This window comes from Biomphalaria glabrata, chromosome 4, assembly GCF_947242115.1.
Source record: "Biomphalaria glabrata chromosome 4, xgBioGlab47.1, whole genome shotgun sequence".
Classification (NCBI taxonomy): Eukaryota; Metazoa; Mollusca; class Gastropoda; family Planorbidae; genus Biomphalaria; species Biomphalaria glabrata.
Window position 1 is genome coordinate 49,089,058 of NC_074714.1, and position 27,679 is coordinate 49,116,736.

Consider the following 27,679-nt stretch of genomic DNA (forward strand, 5'->3'; position numbering starts at 1 on the left):
ATAGTTTTATGCTTTAACACATGAACATACTAATTATAGTCCATTTATTTCATATTTTAATCAAATTAACATTCACATTTGTTTTTCTAAAGCATTTGTAATACATTCGTTCGCTGTTCGCCAAAGCTGCGTAGCCGTGTTGAGATAGGCCTATATTCATTCATAAAAAAGGTCACGCATGCGTAGAGCAAAGCCTTCACGCAGCACAGAATGAACTCTATAAAAGCCAATTTTTAACTCTAGATTAGTCTAGATCTAGATCTATGTCTACCTCAAGATCTACTTAAACTTTAACACATGAACATACCAAATTAAGTCTATTCATTTCAAATTTAATCAAATATATGTAGGCCTACAAGCAAATGTTTTAATTTGAAAAAATGGATTTAAGTAGATTAGCTATTTTGATTTGACGGCTTCATTCATACTATTTTTACATTTACACATTCGAGTAGATTAGCTATTTTGATTTGACGGCTTCATTCATACTATTTTTACATTTACACATTCGCTTTATTTATTACATTATTATTTCGTTTAAATATTTTAAAAACACTCTCAGTGACTATATCGGCAGTAATACGCAAATAAAGACCCGCGGGTCGCGGGTAAAATAAGTCTAGTATATATAAAATCTGTGTATTTTGCTTAAGTCAATTTTAAAAGAATAAGGAGCATTAAAAAAGAAAGGCTTGAACTTTTGTTCCTATGTTCATGCACATTTCGTTTCTTACAAGTTAAATATAATTTTATTTTTTTTTTATTCCTAGTTTGACTGAGGATGGAACCTTGAAGAAATGGACATGACCATTACTTGCTAGAACTGTTCACATCGTACCGATATCTTCTCGCAGTGTGAAAGTGTTGTGCACTCAGATTGACATCAGTGAGTTGTTCTGGTTCAAATCCCAGTCTCACTCAACGTGACTCTTGTTCCCGAAGTCCCGAAGTCGGCTGCAGAATCATTTTTGACGGTTTGTGGTAGTGTCTTGTTGGAAGCAGTACCCTGGTCCTACCCAAGTCACTCGTTTGTTGACAGTATTTTTCTGGATTTGTTTCCTGATTAACGAGGTAGGTCATTTCAAACCAGGCAGGTTTTGTTGCTGTAGGGCACAACCTAAGAGCAAATACATTTACAAGTGTATACTATGTTCAAGCTCGGGTGGGTCTCCATCAATCAACAAATCTACTCACTTATTTAGGTCATAGGTAGCTGTGTTTCTTCTAGATGTGGAAGCCTTTTTTTTTTTTTTTTGCGCTTGTTTATAATAGAGTTAGGACTGTTCCAAAGGTTGAGAAGCACTGTTGTAGAAGAAAGGTGGTGCATAGGTCATCAGGTTACATTGGAAGGTCTGCTAAACTTTGGATCACAACATTGAACTTATCTTCTTTTGTTTTTGTTCACTTTATAGACACATGAGGGAAAAAAAAAAGTTCCCTGGACTCGTAAACAATGTAATAAAACTCAAATCTTCGGGGCTACTCACGTCGCTCAGAAATGCAAATGAAATAGTTTGTTTCGAGAATACACTTTTCCACTGACTTTCTCGCCTTGATCATACTTCACAATGGGAGTTTTAAATCCACAGAAAAATGTTAGCGAAAATTGTGTGTGTGTGTTTTCTTTAACATGAAAGAACTGGTTACTTATTTATGTGTTTGTTTTTTGTTTTAAAAGCATTTATTGCTTTTAATTTATTACGTTTTGTCTATTAATACTTAATAAAACATACAATCGCACCATTATTAAACTTAAGATCCGAACTGTTTGTACACAATTTTCTTGTATTGGCGCGTGTGTTTACTGCCAATCTGATGACTACGTTTGTTTTTCATGTCAGTTGGATCTTGTTTTATTTGTTATAAATGTAGAGCTCTCGAGTAGTATAGATGAGTATTAACTACAACGTTGTTTTTTTTTATCCTACTTTGGAAATATTCTCAATTGTTTGGAGGTGCAGTGGATGAGTGGTAAAGCACTTGGCTTCCGAACTGGAGGTTCCCAGGTTCGAATGACTGGTGAAGACTGGGATTTTTAATTTTGGGATTTTTAGGGCGCCTCAGAGTCCACCCAGCTGGTTGTGCTGGCCACATGACAAACTCGAAACAGAAACAGATAACCTTTACATCATTTCCTCTCTAGACGGCATGGCCTGAAAGGGGGACTTTACTTTTGTCCTATTGGTCGGTCGATTTGTTAGTCTACTCGTTACATATTTACATAAAGAAATTTACCAAGTAAAAAACAACACACAACTTGATGCCCTTTTGTTTTAGCTGATTTCTAACTAGATATCTGGAAACAGAACACATTGATGAATGCAATCAAAACTATCCCTCACTTGAAGAACTTGGTTAATGACCCTGTTGTTTCTAAGCAGACACACTTAGCATCAAAAGTTTCACTTCCTCCGCTTGATGATTCACGTTTACTCTTTCCTATTTGTGTGTGTGTGTGTGTGAATAGCTCGTTGATAGCACTCTCAGTTGATAGCTAGGTAGCTAGTTCAATAGATTGTTAGACAGGTGTCATAGGGTTGTCGCGCTGTAGCTCCAAACACTTAGAGCAACTAAACCGTTGTATGCGTATGGATGTCTAAAGGCCAAACTTGAATAAAACTCTTTTTAAAACAAAAATGTTTGTAATTTTATTGACAACATATACACAGTTTGTAACGTCAATCTTTATGTCTGTAGTAGAGACACAAGGCGAAATATTGATCGTTTAAAAATAGATGAGAACTCAGTCCAAAAATGGCACATCTTTCTGTCACTCGTATCCTGCTTTGTCCCATGTACTTTGAACGTTCACTCCCCTATTTAAATACTTCAACTACAGACAGACTTCCTCGTGGTTACATCAGAATCTAGAGAGCCAGTACAACTAAATAATCCTCCTAGTTTAACTCATGGTTACATCAAGACAAGCTCCATAACAAATATAGTTCTAATTGTCCAATTTTATGAGGAAAAAAAGGTTACACTGAATGCTATTTATTTGTTAAAAAAAAACAACAAAAAAAAAAACAAACAAACCTGTGAATGTATATTTATTAGATCTACAGCTCCGGGCTACAAAGTGTACTTTCTGACAGAACCCTCGGAATAGATTGTCGTCAGCGTTATTTAGTCTAGGTGTGTGTGTGTGTACGTAGGTCGTTAGCAACCGTTTGTAGTGCTCTTGCTTCAGCAAATAATTGCAAAGGTCATTCGAAGTTTCCAACACAATAATACGTTGCACTAGTCCAACACTACTAGTAAACGGGGATGTTATTGGCGAGTTTTCTAACTGAATGTACGTCTTAATTTCCCCCATAGCATATCGTTTTTTTTTTTTCCATAACATACACCATTTTTAGAACCATTTGCTATAGTAGTAAAGGGAGGTTATAAAAAGGAGTTGTATATACATACTCATTATATACATACCGGTGTAGTTAAAATATTCCCCTTAAAGTTATAAAAACGTTTTCCTGTAAATGAGCTAACAACAGGGCACATGTATTATGTACATACTTCACACATTTTGAAATACCCGGTCACACACAAGAAGCAGTGTTATTACGTTATATCACTACTGCAACTCTTTCTAACAAAGCGGAGGGCATTTACACACGTATCGAGATTGAATTACAGATAGGCACTTCATAAGCCACCTTTCCGTAGGTCAACCATCAGAGGATCATTCACACCTGTTAGGCTAGGCTCACCCTGAACCATATCTTCAGAACAATCGGAATGCATAGGAATATGAACAATGTGATAATAATACAACGTCAGCTGGCCAAGCAATACAATCACGTCGGCAAGCTGAGTTAGTACCTCATAGTTTCGGAAACTCGTGTTACAGATATTTAAACCTGCCTTTTAACCAGTTTTGCTCCCAAAACAGATGACGCTTCTGGTATGAAGACAATTTAACAACTCCTTTCGTGGCTCTTAGTTTTTTTTTTTTTTTTTAACAATCTAACTGCTACTTCTATCTTTTGACCTACGTAAACTACTCATACCTATGTTCGATGAATAATTGCATTTTGTTAGCCGTTCCGTCTCAAGTCAAAGGCTTGTCAAATCCTTCATCACTTGACCCTGTCACCCCCCCCCCCCCCCCAACTCGTTGAGCAAAACATGTATTAACATGATGTAGTAAGTAAGCTCGTGCACCAATATAATGCACCAACAGCGCATGACTTGGTTTCAGTCCTCTTTACTATAAACATTTGTCTCGGTAGTTATGATGAGACCTAGTGTCGGCAGTCTTGATGAAACTGTAACTGATTCTTGGTGGTCGTGGTGAAACTGTCAGTCTGTGTGGTCTTGGTAAACGTGTAACTGAGCTTCGGAGTGAAACTGTTAGTATCGGTGGTCTTGGTGAAAGTGTGAGTTTGTGTGGTTTTGGTAAAAATGTAACTGAGTTCTGGAGGTCATATTGAAACTGTAAGTCTCGTGGTCTTGGTGAAACTGTGAGTTTCAGTGGTCTTGGTGAAACTGTAACTGATTCTAGGTGGTCATGGTCAAACCGTGAGTCTCTGTGGTCTTGGTGAACGTGTAACTGAGCTTCGGAGGTCATATTGAAACCGAGTCTCTGTGGTCTTGGTGAAACTGTAACCAAGTTTTATTGTGAAGCAGATTTACACAACAAAGGAGATTTAATAAAACTAATATACTCATTTATCTTTTATTACCGCCTCCCACAACTCCCCACCCCTTCCATTCACCTCTCTTTTGGTTTAAATTGTTAGAAATTGTTAGGTCGTAGGTTGAAAATGACTGTGTTGAACAATTAGGATAACCTTTTTTAATTGTTTTTTTTTTTAGAAGCCTAATTATATCCGAACATTTGTCATTGAGTTGTGACTAGCTGTTGAGGCAAAGAAACGTTTGCTTTTTCAACTAATTGAATCAAAGGCAGACATCGAACCTTCCCTTTGCCCCACAATCTTTTTGGAGTCCAAAGCTACAGACAAGAAAGAAACAAAAGGATGTAAAAAAAAAAAGGGGGGGGGGTGTTTACATACATCATAAGTGCCTTACTACGAAGGTGTGTTGATACTTTTTGGTATTTCTTGGTACTGGATTGCGTCAGTGTCATAGCAACTTCAATGATGTCTGTATTTCATGGGGTTGATATGCTGCTCTTACAACGGAGTTTTTTTTTTTTTTTTTTTTTAGATCTAAATCACTTGAATCAACTAGTCTACACACTTAAATTAATGACGTCAATAATGATTGTTTCAAGTAGTGAAATGAATCCTGATCTTTTGTCGATAACTTAAGTGTGTGTGCTATCTACACTCTTAGAAGCACTGGGGAATGTTTATTCTCTGTTGCTGTTGTATATTCTACTTTCTTTTTCTTTTAACTATTACCCTCTTCAGTAGTTGGTTTTGAACGAAGTTTCTGTTATTTAATGGACCCGCTTCGTCGCAAATATCAACATGAGAAAGACGCTTCCAGAACACATTTCAAACATCTTCAATGATGAGGTGACATTTCAACTTTACCAAAAGCCTTCGTGTGATTTAAGGTATAAAGTTGAGCCCTCAATTTATGTACCCAAGTCTTTCGTTTAATTTTATTAGTGTTGCTAGACTCCGTCTGTAGAATTGTTCATAGTTATTTTTAAACAAACTTTCTGACGCGTTTTATCTTTAGTGCTAATAGTCCTACGCCGACGCACGTCTTAAAAGAAAATTGAAATTGATTATAAAAGTATTATTATGTGTGACTACTATTATCATGGAATTGAATGTAGTGATGCATTTTTTAAAACAAAAACAAAACAAAACATGTACTTTTACTCATTTTATTTAACTCTAGATTCTGTCCAACGCGGCATTAGATTACAGAACAATTCAACGTATAGATATGCACAGCCGGTTGTGATCTCACATATTTGTTACACTGACCAAACCAAATGGTTGTCTGCTCCTTATTTGTTTGATTTCTCTACTCGCCATTTGTAGGCATATCTGTCACCGCAGCACCGTGTTGGGCGTGGGGGAATCTTCACTTGATGACATTGAACGCAATCTCTGCTTTCTACAGTAGTTGATGTTCTGTTGAGTTTCTTCATTACAAATCACAGAAATAGTGTGTAGCCCCCCCCCCCCCCCAACCCCCTCCACATTCATGTATCCTCTCTTTGAACCTTTCCTTTCACCTAAGTCTTAAAAGGGGTGTGTGTGTGTGGGGGGGGGACTACAACTGAAAATGAAACATGACTCAATGTTTCACTTATTATACATACTATTAGGCCAATCTACTCTGGACCATGCGACATGTGTTGTTGACCATCACCACTTAGCTTTTTTTTTTTTAATTGTTGAAACTGGGGACGTGACCCCTGGCTTGGCGATAATAAACTTAGCTTTGGAGGGCGATTTCATCTTGGACAATCAGAGATCTTTTATTTCAGCTTCTTTTTCTGCTCCATGGACGTTATCACATTTCAAAGTTACGTTTTGGAGAAAAAAAAAGAAGTGTAAACCCACCATTTAATAAAGCACACAAATTGATTGGTTTGTACAGATCCGAAAAATGTCAATACTGTTACCTAGACCGTAAGGGTTGGGATTAAAAACTGTTAGTTCTGTTAGTTGTAGCAGTGGAGCCCACAGACTCCCTTATAAATAGTATACGATTAATCAAATCTTATTAGTGGTCAGTGCCAAGCCTTATCAATGCTAAATGCTTAGGATAATGACGTACATGGTTCAAGTTGTGAGGTAAGCATTGCGCTTTTTGTAATGGAGATAAGTAGCTGAAAAACAAACACCAAACTCAACAGTAAGCAAAGAGATGGCCCAATTCCGTGACTAGAGCTATCTCAACAATGTCAGCTATGCAGTAGTTAATACTAAGGGTACAATCACTTCTAGATGACGTAAAGATGGTATCTTTCACCCTGCTCTGATCAACGTCTATGTGGCTGATAGCGCTACGTTAGATTATATCTATCTCATGGCTAGTTCATCATTTAGCTGAGGTTGAGTACTTGTACCACTGTTTACCCAATGGCTTTGATATCTTTGGGCTGCAGTTTAAAAATTGAATGCAGATTGATAACTTTGCATTGTTTTTTTGTTGTTTAGAGCTTCATTGTATAGATCGTACTAGAGCTGTGACTTGGTTTTTCTTCTTAATTTGAAATAAAAAAATGTCTGGTTCTTTTATTTTCTTCTCATAACAATAGACGTATCAAAATCTTTCATACATCAATTTAGAGGAAAACAACAGAGAGAGTTCTTTTTGTTTCTCTTAAGTCTAGTTAATGCTCATGTGAAACTTCCATGAATAGCTTGCTCACACTGCAGTGCTCTGCCATACTTTTGTTTCTCTGGCAGCTATTTGAATCCTGGGCGAACTGTAATGTACTTGTCATAATCTCATCAGTTATTTCAAATGGGAAGGGTAACGTTTCTGTTTAACAAATGCACATTTCGAGACTTGTTGAATATTTCAATACCTTTTTTAGGTACTACTCGAATTGAAGAATGCTCTGAATATAAACAGTCTGATAATGTACGAGTGTGATATGATGGGATTTCAATGTAGCTCTAAGGCTGGGCGAACATTAAACAGCAATGCTGTTTTCATATTTGTATTACTGCCCATTATGTTGACGCGCTTGTAATGCTAAACTTTTCTCAAAGAAGACGAAGATCTAGCCTTTGTCCAAAAAAAAAAAAAGCCTTTTCTGCCCCCTCCCCATGTCTTGTGGTCAATGGCCAGTTTAGTGAGGTTGATCAATGTGGCTTCACCAGTCTCATCACTTAGGTTCTTGTTTCTTGGATCGATCTGGATTTGCCAGGGTTCGAATTTAGAGGCGGTGGGATGACTGTATAGAGTGAGTCTTGTGTCTCCGGTAGTTAGCACTGTTATCTAGTGACAAGGTCTGATCAAGATGAACATATTCTTTATGCTAGGATTATTGGCCTCACGGGCCATCAACTAAATTGGTTTCTCGCATTCTTCTGTAAATACATGCCTACATGCTCTCTATGCAGTATCTATAGACTAGCGAGTTTGAGATGAAAAGAATTCATTTCATTTCCAAAACGACTTAGATGCAGAGGAACCTTCTCAATAATAACCTTTTTTAACTTCAAAATTCCGCTGATAATGTATATGTTTATATATATACTTGTTTTTTCTTCGCTACCACCTAAATTAAGTCTATGTATTTTCCAGAGTTCCTATAACTGTATTTTTGCTTGTCTATTCATTTGTCAATGTTTTTTGATTTCCTCTGCACTGAACTCTGGGTAGCATATGAACGCCTTATAGACAGATGTCTTGTGTGAAATGAACATTTGAAAATGAAAAAAAAAATACAAATTGTTTTTCGACCACTATTTAGTTGAACTACCTCAGCACTTCAGCTTTCTCAGCTTCAGCTACCTCAGCTTTATCCACTGTGAAATAGCTTCCAAGTGTTCTGCTCCTACATAGTCATCGCTCACTGACAAGTTTTTTTTTTATATTATTATATAAAGAATCGGACACTATCGATTAGTTAAGACGCAGACCTAGCTATTGATTTGCCATGGCTGATCCAGTTTGTTGAGTGGAGTGAGAACTGGAAGACATTTTTTTTTTTGGTGGAGGGTCTCCATCTCTTTCTCATGTGCATTTGACTAGCAGGCAGCTCTCCCCGGCTCGAAGGCCCATGCCATGTGCATGTTCAACTGTTCAGATTTAGCGTGCGTTGACGATGTATTCATAATGGGCGTAAAACGGCTTATTACCACGTTTGAAGTTTAATGAGAATTACTTCTCTGTTGTTCTTGCTAAACTATTTGTTAGGGTTTTGGTTGCTATAGGTTTTATGCTTAACACAGCCATTACTACTTTTTCATGAGTTATTGAGTGGAGAGCAAGACGTTAGGGGCTGAAAGTACTGGGTTAATCAGTTCTCAAAGAATTGTATTAGATATTCATTTTACAAATGGAGCCTTTTTTATTTAACCTGAATTAACATGTGGTCGCCTGAAAGTAACATAAAACAAGGTTACAAAAGACAGTTTGTGTGGAAACACAAACTCAAAATCGGCCCCCGAAGAGTTCCACCCAGGCAGGCTTCAATATTTTCAGAAAGAACATCCAAATGAAATTATATCAAAGACAAATGAGAGATAAGAATGGAGAAAGAAGGTTAACAGATCTTGTGTAGTGCCCCAACGGTCCCGCAGATCAAAGGATAGGTGTAAGTGAATGTAAAGTTAGATGTGAACCTGGCCTAACTAGTTCCCCTTTTAGACATCATCATAGGACAAATGATGTAAAGTTCATCTGTTTTTGTGGCCTACGGTTAGCGAGGGTGTCATGTAGCCAGCACAACGACCAACCGCCTATACTTTTCCCCAACTAATGTTAGGTACCCATTAGAGCTGAGTGGACTCAGAGGCGCCCAAAGATTCCAAAGTTGGATTCGATCCGGTTCGGAAGCCAAGCGCTTTACCGCTCAGCCACCGCGCCTCCCCTGGCCTAACTGATGTCTTATAATTGATCTAATTGTTTTGAAAAGGCTCAATCTCTTATTCGAATCCTCAAAAAAAAAATAAAAAAATAAAAAATTTCCGCAATAAAAAAAATGTTCAGAAAATGAAATTGATAAGATTACTATTCATTTTAAATTAGGTCTAACTTATAATGCATACTAATTAGCTTTTTCTCTTTAAAAAACTGCTTGCATAACTGATTTTAAAAATTAGATTTTTCGCTTTCAGAAAAAAAAAAGTAGCTGTTGCATCAGAACTTTGAATGGTCTAAAATATTGTGATGTCGGATTTTCAATATCTTTTCTAGTTTACGAGATCTAAACGGGACGGACGGACAGACATTTCGCACAAAACTAATAGCGTCTTTTCCCCTTTCGGGGGCCGCTAAAAAAACACAATGACAATAATTAATGCAGATTGATATTTTACCTCTGAGACCACGTTACAGACTGACTCTACGTTACAGACTCTGAGACCACGTTACAGACTGACTCTGAGACCACGTTACAGACTCTACGTTACAGACTGACTCTGAGACCACGTTACAGACTATACGTTACAGACTGACTCTGAGACCACGTTACAGACTCTACGTTACAGACTGACTCTGAGACCACGTTACAGACTGACTCTGAGACCACGTTACAGACTGACTCTGAGACCACGTTACAGACTGACTCTGAGACCACGTTACAGATTGACTCTGAAACCACGTTACAGACTGACTCTGAGACCTTGTTACAGACTGACTCTGAGACCACGTTACAGACTGACTCTGAGACCACATTACAGACTGACTCTGAGACCACGTTACAGACTCTGAGACCACGTTACAGACTGACTCTGAGACCACTTTACAGACTGACTCTGAGACCACTTTACAGACTGACTCTGAGACAACGTTACAGAACTAATTTTGAACTCAACGTTACTCTTATTAGAACATTTGACTTAGTCCTTTTAGGATTCACCCTAGTCTCAGCCTTAACTGATGAACAAAGCACGATGTTCACTATGGCATTTCATCGAGAGTCTCTTGGGCTGCACACATCGCCTTGGCATCCCGCGAAAGTGAATGAAAAATCGATTTTGCCTGGAAATATTATTGTGGCTATAAATACTTTTTAAATTAATTTATTTATTAGTTGTGCACCCCCCACCTTTTTGTTTTTTAAATTCAGTGACGTCATAGTTTCGTCAATTCACTTACAGGTCTACATTATCAGCTGTTACCGTAAGTGGAACCACAAGCTGCTGTTGCTAGAGCTATTCTGGTCTTTAATTAGACTCTTTTTTTTTTTCTTTTTGGTATCAGGCCCATTAATTAGAAGCATATGGTTGCATTAATCTTTGTGAGCAGAGTGTGTGTGTGTGTGTGTATGGTGTATGTTGAGATTTATAATTGATAGTTTAGCTAATCACAGGCTGTGATGGTGAAGCGCTTTTTTAGATCCACGTGTTCCGCCATCAGGCACGCTGGAAGCCGGTCTTGTTTAAACGTAAGGATTCGTTAAATCACCGAGAGAGGGATTATCGTAGAGTGTCAAAAGAACAAGGTAAAATTGAACTGGATATTTTTTTTCTCTTTTGGTTTTACCTTACTCTCACTAATAGTTTTGTGTGTGGTCTGTCCGCCCGTCATGTTTAACATTTCAAAAACTAGAAAAGATTTTGAAAATCCCATTTTTTTAAAATATTTTATTGCATGCAAAAGTCTGGTGCAACTGAATGTTTGTATCTTCGAAAGCGAATAGTTTTGTTTTCAAAAATAATGATCTAATCCTTTTTTTTTTTATTACGTTTCTTAAACTATTTACTATTAATAGTAGAAAAAAAACAAAAACAGGGACTATCGGGTATTTGCCCTAATACAGGCTTATAGCTCAGTCCGCCCTTGAAAGCTATAGAAAAATATATATTACTAGCTTATGTGTTTATGTGGTACGAGCTACTAACACTTTGCCAGCTTGGGCGATGGCTTTGGGACTAATAATAAAAGATACACACAATTTCGGAGGTTAACATGGTCCTACTTAGATGACCAAAAGGCAGGATGGAGACTATGACTATGATGTAGTTTCTATTGTTAAACTTAAGCATTGGTCTCTTCACTTGCCGATTATTTCTATGCTACTCTTGTCAGACATTGTATCCTTGATTTGTTGTGCTACTTTGGGTGTTTGTTTAACTCTATTATTTTGTTGATTCATACATTTTCATCCTCCATCACAGCTACATGTACTTCAACGTTCATGGGCACACTGTGCCAGCTAGACGTTATAAAGCCAATCTGAATGTATTTTTTTTTTGGTCAAACATTGACAACGAGTTATCCAACATCATGGCAACGTTTTATTGCTTACTAGATCTATTATTGTTTCCTTTTCTGGGCTTTGTTTTCAAAATAAACAAATTCGACGCTCCAGCGGTTCATCTCTGGTTAAAGAGCGCAATCGATATTCGGCTTGATTGAAACTCAAGCCACACCCAGGTTTTCCTTGCTGTCTTTATGTAGTAACACCAATATGCATTTAAAATGAATGAGCCTTTCCTTGTAAGGCGGAACTTTAGCAGTTATGAATATTTATGGGGGAGTATTAAAATAGCATCTCTGTTGTCATTATAGTCCCTTCCCACAATGACATGAACTGCTGGTGTTTTCATCAAAAGTCAGTCTAATGTCGTTAAAGGGTAAACGACATTGGCATTTTGTCTGGCCTACACGTAGAGAATAATAGATGTATTAGATGTGAGTTGCACACTAAACTCAACAACAACAACAAAACCTTTTTTGTTTCCATTATGAAATGTCTTGGAGAAACAACACAATATCTAATTAGCTACTTCTAAACCTGGCCGTGCGTTTAATATCAATTAAAAAAAAAATTATAAGCTCCATGTCAACGAAAACTGTGGAGGTAAAGTTTTAGGAGGTCAGTGGTCGAATGAGCTTGCCTCTGTTTCAGAAGGTTGTACATTTCGTGCGAAAAAGAATTTTTCATAGCAGATGGAAAAGAATATAATTAAAAGCATTTCCGGGAAATAATTTTGTTTTATGACGAGAAAAAAACCCAATTGTTTTGTAAAAAAAATTAAAAGAACTCAAGTTTGACAAAAAATCATTTTTGAAACCGTCAGCCTAGACATCGATGTAATAGATATATATATAGATCATATTATCTAACATTAGTTATATGCTCTTATTAAGACTTTCAATGTTAAAACAGTGTTTTAAGAAATAAAAATAACATTTATCTTTGTCTTTGTCTATGTAACGTTGTGTAATGTGCCAGACTTTAGCTAGACTACATTTAGGCACGCCAATAAAGTTAGAAGATTATTTGTTGACTTGCACGTGGAAATCTTCTTTTAGATGATCAACAAATCACATAGAACACCCTGGGCATCCGTTTAGAACAGCGTCTAGTGATTAATGCAAGTCTCATTTGAATTAGACCAACTGTCGTGTCATGACCATGGCTTCAGTCTCTGACCCAACACTGGGTTTTTGTGCGCCATCGGTTCTTTGCTTTCACTAACTTACTGCCAAATTGTATCCACTCGTTAAGTCGGCCCCATGCTCAGTGTTGTGTTCTAGCTTGGGACCTAGAATGTCTGCTGAAGCACCAGCCTGGCATCAATTGCTCTGTTGACTCTGTGACATCCACATCGCCTTGTGGGCCAACAATCTTCCTGGAAGTGAACATGAAAAAACCATTTTACTCTTCAACTTTTTTATTACCTCATTTAACCTCGCCATTGCGTCCCCCACCACCACCACCCCTTTTATCTATTTTTTTTTTTTTGTGTTACACCGTACAAATCAATACTGTATCGATCTGCCTGACCCTCGTTACTTCCCCTTAAAGCGTGTTATCAGATCGCGTTCCACCGCGGTCTGCATCACCTCCCCCCTCTCCCTGACAGAAACTTGTTTTGTTCTATGCGTCTTGTACTTCTATACGTTCCAGAGTCTACAGCTCGAGGAGATGTGCTCGTTACACGCGGCGTTCTCTCTCTCTCTCTCTCTCTCTCTCTCTCTCTCTCCATTCCATCCGTTCATTCGTAAATATGTAAGGTGTGTGTGTATGTGCCTGTGTGTCTATCTATCTATCTATCTCTTTAATTATCCCTCCTTCTTTCTTTCCATCCTTCCTTCGTTCCATTTATCCACCAACCCACCTATTCATCCATCCTAACGAGGATATAGCCCCAGAGAGAGAGAGAGAGAGGGGGGGAGGTGAGACATTTGTAAACTACTTGCTCTGGGTGTCTACTACTTGATCGTTTCCATTTCAGTCACCTGAAGATTTGTCTTTAGACACTATTTTATACATTTCATTTGTATCGATGTATGTCTTCATTAATGTCTCTTTATTGTCACTGCATTGTTTAGTAACTCCATCAACGTCTGTTTTATATTTCTACATTCTTGATGCCCTGGTGTTAGTCCCAACAAATACTTCTTAATTAGTTATCAGTACATCTATGAACTCATTGAGAACCAAAGCTTACAATTGTCTTCCATTGAGCCCATTCAATCACGGATGACTTCTTTAGAAAGGAAAACATGCTGTCCTTGTTTCTAAAAAGTCTCGTTTGAAATACCGGCCGCGAGAATTGCGCTTATTGAAAAGAACTCTGTTCAATACAAAAGAAACAATTGAGTTTATCTCTTATTCATTTTCCTTTCCTAAGCGCTTTGTGTTAGTTTATTTTAGATTTGACTTTAAGTGCTAGCATTTGTCCCCGAACAGGGGAATTGTTTGGATTTACTTCTAGTTTTTTTTTTAGTTGATAAATAGATTCAAGTCTTTTGAATTTTTAAACGCTTTCTCCTCCTTTCAAATGATCTTAGAAATGACAGAAATCCATATTTATAACTTTTAAGTTTCTTTTGTTTGTTATCATTAGCATGACATGACACTCCTCTAATGAGAGTTAGACAACGTTAATTATTACTGGCATTGATAGTCTAATCAATAGGATCGACCATGTTTGGTTGTAGGCTTCTCACATTGGATTGCTTGTGTGAAAATGGACCTTTTTTTTCCCCCCTTTAATGTCGTATTTTTATATTTTATTTGTCCCACTTTTACCTAACTCTCTAGCTCGTCCGTCGCTCTCTAGCACTGCACCTTCAGCCCATAAAAGGAAGAGGTCTAATCTCACATGTCCCCCCTCCTCAATAAGAAGAAAACCCACATGGTCGATCAGGGGGGATTACGAGTGGACAAGATGTCTTGGTCTGGCACTGCATTTACATCAGATTCAGCCTTCACTGCGGCATAGGAGTGCATTGACTTGACATGGCTACATCTTGGGCGGCTTCAATGTCACTGCTCTACCATCTCGTCCCCTTTCTTTTCGCCTGGATACTTGAATTCTATAGGATGACCAGTTAGTCTAAAAGGTTGTTCCATTGTACGTCTATCAGAGTGAGCAAGAGTGTGACCCCATTTTCATGCCATTCCAAATTGTTGTGTGTGTAAAGAGCCGTTGGAGATTTGCAGTAAACCAATGGATAGGTTGAGACGAAGAATTGTAAAGTGTAATGGAGAGAGAGACGGTGTGGAGGAGCGGTCTATTGCCAAATATAGTTTAGCTAATACAATGAATGCAACTTTGAAAGTACATTTTTTGTTATGGGAAATAAAATACCTGTCTGATGATATTATCAGGTGACTTAGTCGTGCAGTTGGATCAGTGTGGCCCCCATTCATTGCCCCATATGGTTCAAAATGTTAAATGGTGTAAAGCTTTTTTTAGAACTTGATCAAGCAGCTAAATACATAGAAACTTTCCTTTGTACTGTTACTCTGTCTAGATTTAGTTAGTTATAAATAGTATGTATTGTAATATTTCTTTTTTTTTACATTATCGTTTCAGATTGCTGAATATCCACTGTGATCTCTAAATCATGTTTTAGGTGAGACTTTAGTGTAATGTTTGAATTAGTGTTTGGTTTACATAGACATAAAACCGTAGTTCTGAGTCTTTCCTGTGTGTTTTAAGTATTCATTGTAGAAATGATGTCTTGGTGTATTTCTGTGTATTTATCTTGATGTTTAAGTAGTTTTTAGTGTTTGATTGAAGTCTTGTATTGGCTTGTGCCTAGTATGCACCCTGCTATCTACTACAATTGTAATTGAGTTTGAACAACATTGTAGAAGGCATCTCGTCCCAGTTCTTTACTTATGTACATGTCACTTCAGACTCTGTCGCGTTGCTGGACGCAGTTCACGTAACTGTGTTCTAATTCCCATTCAATCCACTTACTCGAGACTCTCTCCCCTTACGCTGCCTATTATCATTTAACCAGGAGATGTATCTTGTTTTATAGTTCTCTCAGTGTCACGCGACTGTCACGTGCCCTTAGTTGGGATACAGAGCGATGCGGGCATAGTGACAACTGTATAGATCTAGTGTTTTGTTTGTTCTTTTATTTACTGTACCCATTTTTCGCTGTTTTAATATCATTTACTAAGCAGATCACCGAGGGAATATTTTGTCCTCTGTACGTACAGTACAGTAAATGGGTTAATTAAAAAGCGAAGGGTAGGGTTTATAAAACCTTAATATAGTGTAAAAGCATTTCAGTATACCGTTGTTATTTCGTTGAGTCTTGGATCTCGCGGGTGGTCCTGGGACGCATATCCCAGGATAAACGAGGTACCACTGTATTCTCTGTTGGTGCTAAATAAGCGATATGTTTGCTGAGTGGTATTTTCTCACTTGTACACATGGTAGTCGCCAACAAAGTTCAGGCCTAGACTCAAAGTATGACAACAATTAGTTGTCAAGTGAGCTGGTCAAATAGAATGGGAAACGCTGAGAATACATTGGATGGAAGGATCCTCTAGTTGTTACATGCATGCGCATGTTTCGTAGGGGAAACCTTGTCTAAGGTACCGGTACAGGTGAAGGAGTGTGGAAGAAGTGCAACCTTGACATTCAATTGAAATCTGTTGAGATGAAGACTCCAGGTAGAACATCGGTTCTCAATCTTTTAAGCTCGGCGACCCCTTTTTTACAATCCCCCACTCTGCCGCGACCTCACCCACACAGCATTAGAAGAATAGACAAAAACATCCATATTTTTGATGGTCTTAGGCGACCCCTGGCAAATCGTCAATCGACCCCCAAGGGTTCGTGACCCACAGGTTGAGAACCCCTGTGCTAGAACGTAGTTGTTGTGAAGAAAGTGGTGAATGTGAAAGATTTGCACCTATCGGATTTATTCATCTCAAACTTGGCTCTAGACGTTTGTTTTGATACGAAAGCAAATATAGTTTCTATCTGGCATGCACACTATCAACTGTAAAAAAAAAATCCATAACAATACAATGTACATTTCTACAACAATCACTGTCTTGTAAAATTTTATCTTCGGAAGGTTACTTTTTTATAATTATATAAAATCACCATGGGAACGGAAAATATTGTGTATGTCTATTTATTTATTTATGTCTTATTTCTTTCAATGAGGGACTAGGTTGTTGTTTGTGTTAGTAACAAAAGAATATATGACTTTTTTGTGTGTTTCTTTTCTTCTAGTTAGAATGGCCTGATGTTGTTGTGGTTGTATACACACGTTTTTAGGAATCATCAAACATCTCTGGCGTGACTCACTATTGTATTTCTCTCTCTCTCTCTCTCTCTTTCTCTATCTCAAGTTTTCAACTTTATATTTACATACATATTAAATTAGGACAGTGGACCAAAATTGTATGTCATTGATGACTTGGTGTCTGGGCCCTACAGACAAAAAAGAAAAATAAAGACCTTTGTGAACAAATGCATTTTGTACAAATGTATATATACAAAATCGTGGGGCTATTCCCCCCCCCCTTTTTTTTTTCTATTTTGATGAGCTCCACCACAGGGTACATATCGATTTGAAAAAAGAAGCACGACTCTGTTTTTGGTGGATCTATCTAGTGATCAGGAGGTTACGCAATGCGCTCCATTAAAACGTTGTTTCTGACTGCAGTGTGTTGATGGGGAGACATTGATTAGATAGACGCCCCGATCTGACTGTGGCTGCTGTAACATGACTGTGTGACGACCTCCCTTAGACACACCATCGAACTATTGCGAAAGTGCACGAGGTGAGACCGTGTTCAATACAATTGATCAGTAGACGCCGATGTTTCAGTTTAGACATGCTTGAAGCAATCGAGGTGTTATTTTTTTTTTTGGTTGGGGGGGGGGGGAGGGAGAGAGAGAGAACTACTCAGATGAAAAAAATTTAAAGGTTTTCTATTTTGTTTCAATGATTGATGACTGATTATAAGCATGCAATAAAATGCATGGAGATATGAACAATGATTATTATCATTCTTTATTGTTTTACATGTCTCGGATGTTCGTTCAGATTTAAAGATTATTACGACATAGTCCAAACCTCCTGCCGGACGGTGGGCGGGATTCGAGCCCGTGACCATACGACCAGGCAGTCATCCATTTGTAGAAAGTCTTAAAGAAACGGAGTAACTACCTGGCAGTTTGTGGACTGACCTAAAGCAACAAATTTATGATGCCTATGTCATAAATAAATATGAGGATGGCGCTGTGGGGTTTAAGGAACGGATGCGTGTTTAAAGTGAAAGCCATATCCGATTGAAAAGGTTACATTCCTCTGTTCTCCCACGACCATTGATTCTGTGATCCTGTTCAATGTTTTATAATTATCACCACTTATTTCTGAACCTCTTTTATTTTGTGCACTTAGGAATGGACTATTAAATTTGAATAACTTCTTTTAGAAATGTTTTTTTTTTTTTATCTTGACAATGAATGAGTTAAGTCCTAAACATCTGGCAAGTGTTGATATAAAAACTAGGTCAAATGGTGTGATGCAATATCCCTAGACAGATCATACTCATGTACCATGCACCGCTGACTCGATAGTTTTGACTTCTCCACTCCTTTCCGGCGATACTTTCACATTGCTGTTAGTGACTATTGTTAGAATTATTGTTAGTCACATCAAGATTTGATTATTAAGGTTTCCTGTTGTTGTCACGTGACACCCTCCAGTCTTTTTTTCCCCATTAGATGGTGATGAAAACTTTTTTTTTTTAAATTTAATGATTGCCCAACACGACGGTCAACCGCATTTAGTTAATCCGGACATTTAGTTAGTCCGGCCGATGCAATGGATTCATTTCAAGCCTATATTTGTACATTGGCACTCTCAACCACGCTATGACACTTAAAATCCAACGATTGGATTTCTTGTTAGTGTTATGTGAAGTTGTACTGCAATTGAGATTGATAGAAATTGGATTGGGTCACATGGCGCTTGTGCTCCAACTTGAAGTACACCAGGCACTGAATATGTAGGCGCTCGACATTAGGTGTTAGCTGCTCCAGATCTCTGGTAATCTAGTTCACGCTTGTGTCAACAAACAGTTCTCACCTTATCAGAGCAAGTCAACACTGTATGTGTTGTTTACTCTTACTGGCCTGGTGTATTGTAAAGACTTTATTCAGGTTGAGATATTATTGTAGCACTTGATCTCCCAGCGTCGTGATTCTTGTGTCTTCACGTGACTCAGTGTCTGATGCTCATGTGACGTCTTACATGACAATCTTGTCACAGCGTATGGAAGTACTCGTCAGTCGTTAAGGAGTTTTACTCTTGACTGGGCGGATACACTTGTGCCTATAGGTCTAGCTGAAAGGATTGGCTCACTTAAAACAATAGCCACACGAGCTTCTGTGTTTTGTTCTTGAATGATTTGTCCATCACACCATTTTGAACCTGTTGGACAGGTATGTGATTAGTGCACTGTTGTTAAGTAGAAAAGCCTGTGGTGGATTGACTGGCCCCTCACCTGCTGTGTCATATGCCGCTAACCTTGTTTATGTCATGACATGGCTTGTGTTCAGTCCACCATTCTTGTCACAGCGTCACTTAGTGAATGGGAGGACTTTAATAACAAGTTTGCTTTAAAGTGTCACCTTTGGCGGTGTGTTCTGTGACATAAATCAGTCAGATCTCTATGTCAATGGGCTATCACGTGTGCTGTATTGGGATGTTTTTCCCCCTTAGTGTTAAATATATATGTAGATTTGCTGTTAAAACAGAAAAAAAAACTGAACTATGCAAGTCTCGCTATTTTATTTTACTGCTTCCTTTATTGGAAGTTTGATTATTGTGAGCAATTAATGTAATAGCTAAATTGTGGAAAGTATACTTGCGAATGAATTTCTTTGGCGATCTGTTCTGTACATATGACTCTGTCTCGACGGGTCAGTTGGGATATGTAAGAATATGAACAAACTTGGCTTTCTGATTATTTTTTTTATGTATGGAATGGCCCTGAGTCTCGTAGGGTTTGGCAAGCTTGTGTTTTGCTCATAGACCCACTTTGTGGAAACAGTTAGATGCTTTGTATTGAACCGAAACTCAAAACTCTTTTTTTTTTAAATCCCAGTTCAATAGAAAACAATATTTTTCTTATAGAAGAGTGTATGTGTGGCAGAATAAATCCTGTAAGGTAAATGATTAGAAAAAAAATAATAATTTGAAAAAAGAATAAGTGATCAAGTACCAATACTCTTACTACGCTTTCCTTTTTGATGAATTCCAGGAGTTATCTCGCTTGTTCCGTAGTCTATTTTACTTATGCGAAAATTGTTTCAAATTAGTTTATACAAATAAAAAAACAACTGTTTAAAATATGGTTTGTGTTGCAAATGTGTCGTGTTAGATTAAAATAAACGTGCTGTTGAAATCTTATGTATATTAGTATTTAGTCACCATTCTCAACAACAAAACAATATACATCCAATTGTAATAGTCCTACAACAGCACATGCTTGTGTACCCTCAAATATAAAGGCCTATATAAATATATTGACAATTGCGTTTTGAATTTAGGGTAGTAGAACTGAGCACAAGATTTTTGTTTAAATTGACTGACCTAACATACTGCTTATGTGATTTTTGTTTTGAAATGTTTCAAATGTTTAAGTTGTTTAACTGTTTTCTTTTTTTTTTTTTTTACATAGCTGAAAGTTGTTTGTTGACTAGTAACGACTTAATAAATCATTACTCTAACTCTAATTCATTTACAGTTCACTGGTGAAACATTTCAAATCTGTTCAATTTCTCTAAAAGCTCATTTGTTGTATTGTCTTTGTAAGGATGTTAAACCTTTTTTTTTTTCTCCAAATAACACAATTTAGAGCTGATCAATCTTTCTTTAAAAACAACAACACTAGCTATAAAGTTATAATATGTAGAGACTGATCAAATCTTTCGGAATAACATGCTAATACGTTGTGTAGTTATTTTGAGGCCGTTCAACTGTTTCCAAATAACCCAAGTTGTAAAGTTGTATATTCATTCTGAGGGTTTTCAACTCCCTCCCCCCTCCCGAAAAAAAAAAATCAACCAAAAAAACAAAAACAAACCACAAGTTAAGAAAAAGTGTATAACCTTTGAGAGGCTGTTCAACTCTTACAAATGACTCCAGTATTCAGATCAATAGTTCGTCCAGTCTAGTGTGTGTGCCCGGCTCATCTGGCAATGAAAACGGCAGCGTGCGTTCTTTCTTTTCTCTCTGGTTTCACCGGCATCTTTCCCCTGGCTCTGTGAGGTGAGGGAACGAGGGCGCACATTGCCCGCTCGTGGACAGACCAAACACCAACCGACACATCGAAACGACTCACTTTGTGTGTTTTGATTGATACGTTGGGGAGGGGGGGGGTTGGGTGCCATACAGTGAGCGCAGGAAAGAGAGGCAGGTCCAGCACCACAAGCTCCTTCCATTTCTCCCTCCTCTCCTCTGGAACTATTCACGTCATTACATTTACATAGGTTTTTTTTTTGCGCTGGGTAGCAGATTTTTTGTTGTTCCATCCACCGTTGTGTGGTCATCGGTATTGTGGGACCACATCCACACCATGTCCGTGTAGATGTCATCCGTTCCAACGTCCATCTTTCCTTAAAGACATATATTTGTACGGAGTTAGTATTTAGTCTTAGTTTAGGTCTTTTCCTATTCAGCTAATTTATACAAGTTCAGTTTTAAATAGTTGTGTGCTTTGTATATTATGTCCACAAATACCATGGATAAATAGTTAGATAATAGTTATATATTGTGCTTCGACTTGACAGTGACTTATAGTAGTCACGAATCATTAGTGTTGCAAGTTCTTAGCGCTCAGTGTTTTGTTTGTTTCTCTTTTGACGGCTGCTAACCCAATCTCTCGGCAGCTCCAAGTGTTATTGTTGCAATCATTATTGAATAAATAAGTGATAAGAGATTCGACTGTGGAGTGCATTGAATGTACTCACACGATTCATGTGAAAGCATTGTTTTGCACCAGCGGTTTTTCTCTTGGACTTAGCTTAGAGCATGACGATAGTCTTGTCTACTGAATATAGAGGTGAGTTCTAGTGGATTTTTTGCAATATGTATTCTGAGATAGATAACTGTGGTAGATATTGTGTAAACCATGTTTCAGCATTGACAGTAGTTTCATTCGGTGCAGGCCTTAAATGACCACAATTCTATCACGCTTGAACCATTTCTTGTGTATTATTAAGCATTGTATTATCCCCAAGCTTCACCATGTTGATTTTTTTCCTTCTGTAGTACAAGAACAAAGTATTAAATCCTCACATTGTCTCAGCTTAGTCTAGTATGTAGAACAGTAATTAACACACACAAAAAAAGTGAACATTTTTCTTGCTTTTTTTTCTTGTCTCCCCATGGAGATGATTCTAATATTAAACTATGTATTTCTTGCCTCCTCTTTTTGTTTGCTAATTTGACAATAACTACTACTAATTTACCATATGTACTGACTGGCTGTACACACACACACACACACACACAGGTCCAGTAATACAAATGAATTGATGTAAACATTTAAGTTGGTGTTATAAATAGCCATCAGGGTTGTTTAATGTATTGAATTTATGATGAGCTAATCTAGGTCTATATTTAGATGTGTCGGACTTAGCAACGGTTACTTGGCAAACACAACAAAATACATTGATTGATTAGCTAACTGGCCCTGTTATTCACTCGGCCATCTTTTGCCTTATACGAAGTAATTTTAGACTCCCCGAAAACTTGTCGTGTGAGCAGGGGCTGACAAAAGTGTTTACATTTGTACTTCTCTTGAGAAAAACAACAACAAAAGGTTTCATTTTCGGGCGAGGTTTAATTTCTGCTCAGTGGAAACTCTCCTTCCTATCACATTTCGTCCGTCTTACTTCCGTGCAGTTTCATCATTTGATACGAGCAACATTGGCTTTATATATCAGTACCACTACAGGGGAGATGATTATGCAAGTAGCGTACTAGTGCACGCACATGTCACGTTGTAGTTTGTATGTATATATCGGTATCAATGGCAACAGAGTCGTCCTTCTCCTTAGTCTTATCGAGCTATTGCTTTGTCTTAAATCGGTATTTTAACATAAACATTGGGGATTCATTGAAGTAAGTCAGAAATTAAATGTTTTTCAATGTCATTGACCAGAAACCTGTTCTGTCATCAAAATTGATCCAGAATATTTCAACAATGAATATTAACAATCACACACGAGTCACGTGTGGCAGTAGCCAACACATTATTTATTTCGATGTCATTTACATTCAGAATAGATTCTCATTTTTTACATAAACCTAACTAAAAGTGGTGGAAATATTTGTATAACTCAATTTAAAAAACAACTGATGTCAGCGCTAGAAATCTCCCAAGTCGGACACGCTCTTGAAGCTGTAATACGGCAAGTTTGAACCTATTTCTCTAGAATTGTTCTGGCATGAAAGAAACGAACCATGTATCTGAATCCATTAGACAGCAATTACTGTTGAACAGAAAAACAAAACAAAACATACAATCAAATCTCCCCCCCCCACTCATACACACACACATTCTTGACATCTTCCGCCTTTTTTTTTTTTTTTTTTTTTAAAGGGAAATCACTTTACCGTTACTTGGAAGTGTTTAGACAAACTGCCAGGTTAGATTTCATAATGACAAACGAATGTGGGCAATAAATAAAGAACAATTCGTTTTCAAGGGAAAGATGTGAGATCGCCGGTACTGTCATGACCCTTCAATCGTTTACAAAACTTATTAGCTCATCGCCTAGTTGTCATGTTTTATTTTTAATTAGGGTTCAGTTGTAATTTTCCGTCTCCAGTTGTTTTTGTTTTCAAGTTTATTCACCTAGTGAGTGGTTATTTTTTGTTCAAGATTGTTTAGTGTGTGTCTCATTTGTATTCCAAGTTGATCCAAGTCCATTGAGTACGTCTTGTGTCCTCATCGTTCTTTGCTTTAGACAAGTACGTGCTCATTGTGCCCCCCCCCCCTCGTGCTCAAATGATTTGTTCCTATTTCGATAACTTTGGCCTAACTTTGATCATTGTGGCGTGACTAGCGCAAAAGTGGTCCTTCTGTGCTGTTTCAGCCGAGCTCTGACATATGTCGTTAGGGCGACTTTCAGTTTTAGTTGAATAAATAAATATTCGTCACAGTGTGAGACTAACAATCTACATAATGTGTTAGAGGAATTTAAACTTTTTTTTAACGAAAAAAAACACACGATGATTTCTGAATTAAATTATTTTTGGGGTGGGTGGGTGGGGGCGTTCATTTGTTTTGTGATTCTCAGATTTCCGAACGAGCAACTATTCTGTATGCTCATCTGGAGTGAGCCTCCCTCTCCATGTTTGATACATGCATACTCTCGCTTGTATCTCAGTACGTGCTATACAGGTTTTGGTTCTTTCTTTTAAAATAGTCGCGTTTGTATTTGCGAGTAGGCTGATATCTTACAAGAATTAGTCAATAATGTGTCTCCCGATTACGGTATCTACATTGTTCCCATATTATTTGGTGTCCACGCTCTAGATGTGTCGTACATGTGTCTGTATCTTCTCCATGGTTAGCATCGAGAATCGTAGCCTTCATCTTAGGTGCAATGGCTCCATTTGGAGAGGGCCTCCTATAAAAATAATATAGTTTTAAGAACACGCATCAAAACAGATTTGCCCCAGAACTATGGTCTTTTAAAATGAGGAACTCTGGTTTAATAAAATATTTTATGTACAATACCGCCACCACCACATAGATCGCTACCATTTTAAAACGAGCTGGGTAAAAATGCAGTTTGTATTACTCAGTGTTTTATAAATTTTGTACCGTGTTAAATTTCTTCTTCTTACTAAATATGTTCTTTCGTTCTACGGCCTACGATGGTCCTCTGAAAGCGTGCCCATTTTTTGGTATCATGTGCTCATATGCAATTACATCGTTGGTCCATCTCTTAGAAATAAGATGAAAGCCTGTGCATTAGTTGTGGCCGGAACAATGTCGCCCACATAGCAGTCCCCCCCCCCCCACACACACACCACGCAGCTGATGTTTCAAAGGAACGGCAGGTACCCGACACACTTTGATGTCGCAGGTTATGCCAGAGTGAAGTAGCACTCGGTTATGTACGCTTCGCTGGGGTCACCGGCTCCTGATTTTTCCTCATGGTTTACTCTTGAACCAGATTTTGGGTCCGGCCGCAAGAGAGGCTTGAATTCAGTTTTTCTTCTCCTAGGTGGTCAGACAAGACTTTTGCTTAAGGCTTACTGGCTTATCCGCCATTTGTTCGCCTTTGTCACTTCTCCTGTCAATGAGAACAGTTCCGACGGACCCAATATCTGAGCCACACATGAAGTCCTGGTGTTGAACTGGTAATCAGAGGCTCTATGAGAAACATAATCATTTGAAGCCATTTTATAAGCAGTGGAGTGCTTCTATCCATTTCCACTTCAGGCAATGACAATGTTACGCACATATAATACATTTTCAATAAATATGTGTAAAATGCTGTTACTGTCATTCACTTGCTGTAGCGGATCTGGATCAAGTGTTGACAGATCCACTCAATCGCTTTCTTTGATATCATTGAGTCCACTGAATGTTTTCTTGAGCTGTGTGAGTACCACTGAACACAGTGCATCGCAACAGAATCCCGTAATGATCCAGTTGTATTGCGTTTAATGACAACAATCTGGCTTAACGATGAAACATAGCTTTAAGTGTTCGAAACAACACTTAGTAGAAAATCAAGAAACACAAGAATTATTTCTAACTGTAGAAAATGAGTCCAAAGCAACACGTCGTTATCTATTTCGAGAAGAGCCGGTGCGTGCGAGGACGTTTTCATTCGATGTAGTATAAGGACTTAACCTCCGGGTTTCTAATGTTGGTCTAATGGTCTCTTCCATCAGCGCTGATTACGCGATGCACCCGACCCATTCTGGTTAATTTATTCAAGAACACAATGGTCACTACAATTGGGGAGGCAAGCCCTCTTGTGAGCTATGAAGGGCTTGCATAGGTTAATGCCGGCCCATTGGCCCCTTATTAAAGAGACCGGGGAAGGGGGGAATCCTGTCAGGCTCTGAGGTTGTTAACGGAATCGATTGGAAGCAGTAGTGTTCAAAGAGTGGGGAAATGGGGAGGGGGAAGTGGGGGGGGGGGGTAACGTCAATGCTCGTATGTTCCTGGGACCTCGCATATCTTTACGGGAGCTGGACGATCGATACAAGCCAGGCATCTCCCAGTCGGTAGATATACTCTGGCTTATAGTCTTAGTTCACCCCAAACACTCCCCCATGGGATCTAGCTCAAGAGTTTCTTATGTGGCTATTTCAAGCGAAACCAAAAAAAAAAAAAGGTCGTTTGTATATCTGACACAAGCGTTTGCTTATCTTTTCGAAATTCAAATCATCCGGACCAGTTGCACACCACACACACAAAAAAACAACAACAAAAAAACAAATGTGGGGTGGGTGGAATGCGCTGCTATTAATCACAGTGCAATGCAGTTCTATTTGCTTTGAACACCAGTACCCTTAAGGGCCAATAACGGCATTGATGGAAACTCCCGCATGTCTCTCATAATGAAGAAATGTTTTCGTTGTTGCGTCGAGCCAAACGATCTGCAACCTGTTGCCTCCAGGCTTTGTCATGTCAGCAAGAGTGGACGTTCGTTGTGTACATGTTGTCTAGAGATTGAACGTGATCTAGTTGTAGTCATGGCTTTTTTGGGGCTTGGAATTAAAATGCATTTTGTAATGAAGCATTCCTATAGTGGGAAGCGTGGTCGAGAGGCTAAGTGCGCTTCAACTTGGCTTGGTTTGGTTCGACACCCGACTCGGGCAGAGTTGTTTACTGAGCGCCTAAAGGCAGCACGGAAAACCAACTCCTAGATACCCCATTTCCCCCCCCCCCCCCCAAAAAAAAAAAACTGAGATTGGACCAAAGCGCTTTGAGCATGCTATAAGCATGAAAGTAGCGCTATATAAAAGCTATACATTGCCTTCACTGTTCTATTTAGTCAGAGACAACTTTCTGGTTGGCATGTTGTATTACCTTTGGTTCTAGAGCAGATAATTCAAGATTACATACTTTCTTGTCAACTCGTAATACCCACACATTCTATCACCTTATAAGCCAACATGCGTTTTTCTTTTGGGGTATCAGGAGTTTATGTATAAAACTTTTTTAAATGACTTAATAAAAAGTTGTATAAAAAGATCATAAAATTAAAGCTGTGACTGTACGACGTTTGCTTTGAACGCCATGAATGTCTTAAATATAAATCTTTTCACCTACCATTGAGAGCATGGCGTCCTAATTGTGCTCACCTTGATGGGGCGTCTTGGTAACCAACGCTGTACACTTTTAGTTTATGGCTTTAAAGTAATTTTGATGTCTCGGCTGCTCCATAACTAAAGGAATGCTTGGCGTCTTAACGACAAGAACTGAGGATACTGGATGGTGGTGATACACGGTCGTTGGGTTGTAGCCCGAAACAGCTAGTCCCACTTAGTCGTTGTTGGCGTAATCATTTCTTGATGCCGAGCTTCAATAAAACTTGAACGAGCTTCTTTTTAAACATTAATGAACGTGGCTTGGTACTAACAGATTCAACTTCAATGTAGATCAATGTAGAAACAAAAGTAAATACCGGTAATATCTTGAACAATGGAAACAACCTTAGCTAGTTTCTCCTTACTTTCACTCCCCTAGCTTAACTAGCGTGGAATTCATTGTGATTACATCAGATAATAGAAGCAAATTATAGGCCATACATTCTGCTCCTGGTTACTTCAGAAACACACACTCCAAAACACTTGG

At 38.2% G+C, this 27,679-nt stretch overlaps 1 protein-coding gene across 21 annotated transcripts in view; it reads left to right on the forward strand.

Moving 5' to 3' along the window:
* The window catches only part of LOC106051462 (plasma membrane calcium-transporting ATPase 2-like), a 121,794-nt gene that overhangs the window by 19,598 nt on the left and 74,517 nt on the right, over window positions 1-27,679 (forward strand). For 15 of the 21 annotated variants that reach the window (XR_008777614.1, XM_056027171.1, XM_056027169.1 and 12 more), the window contains exons 2-3: window positions 771-1,071; window positions 15,393-15,432. The gene's annotated coding sequence lies outside the window, so the exon portion shown is untranslated. Of the gene's footprint in view, window positions 1-770; window positions 1,072-10,895; window positions 11,060-15,392; window positions 15,433-19,152; window positions 19,284-21,366; window positions 21,908-27,679 lie in introns of those variants that run through there. The other 6 variants (XM_056027178.1, XM_056027174.1, XM_056027176.1 and 3 more) reach the window with 5 other exon arrangements.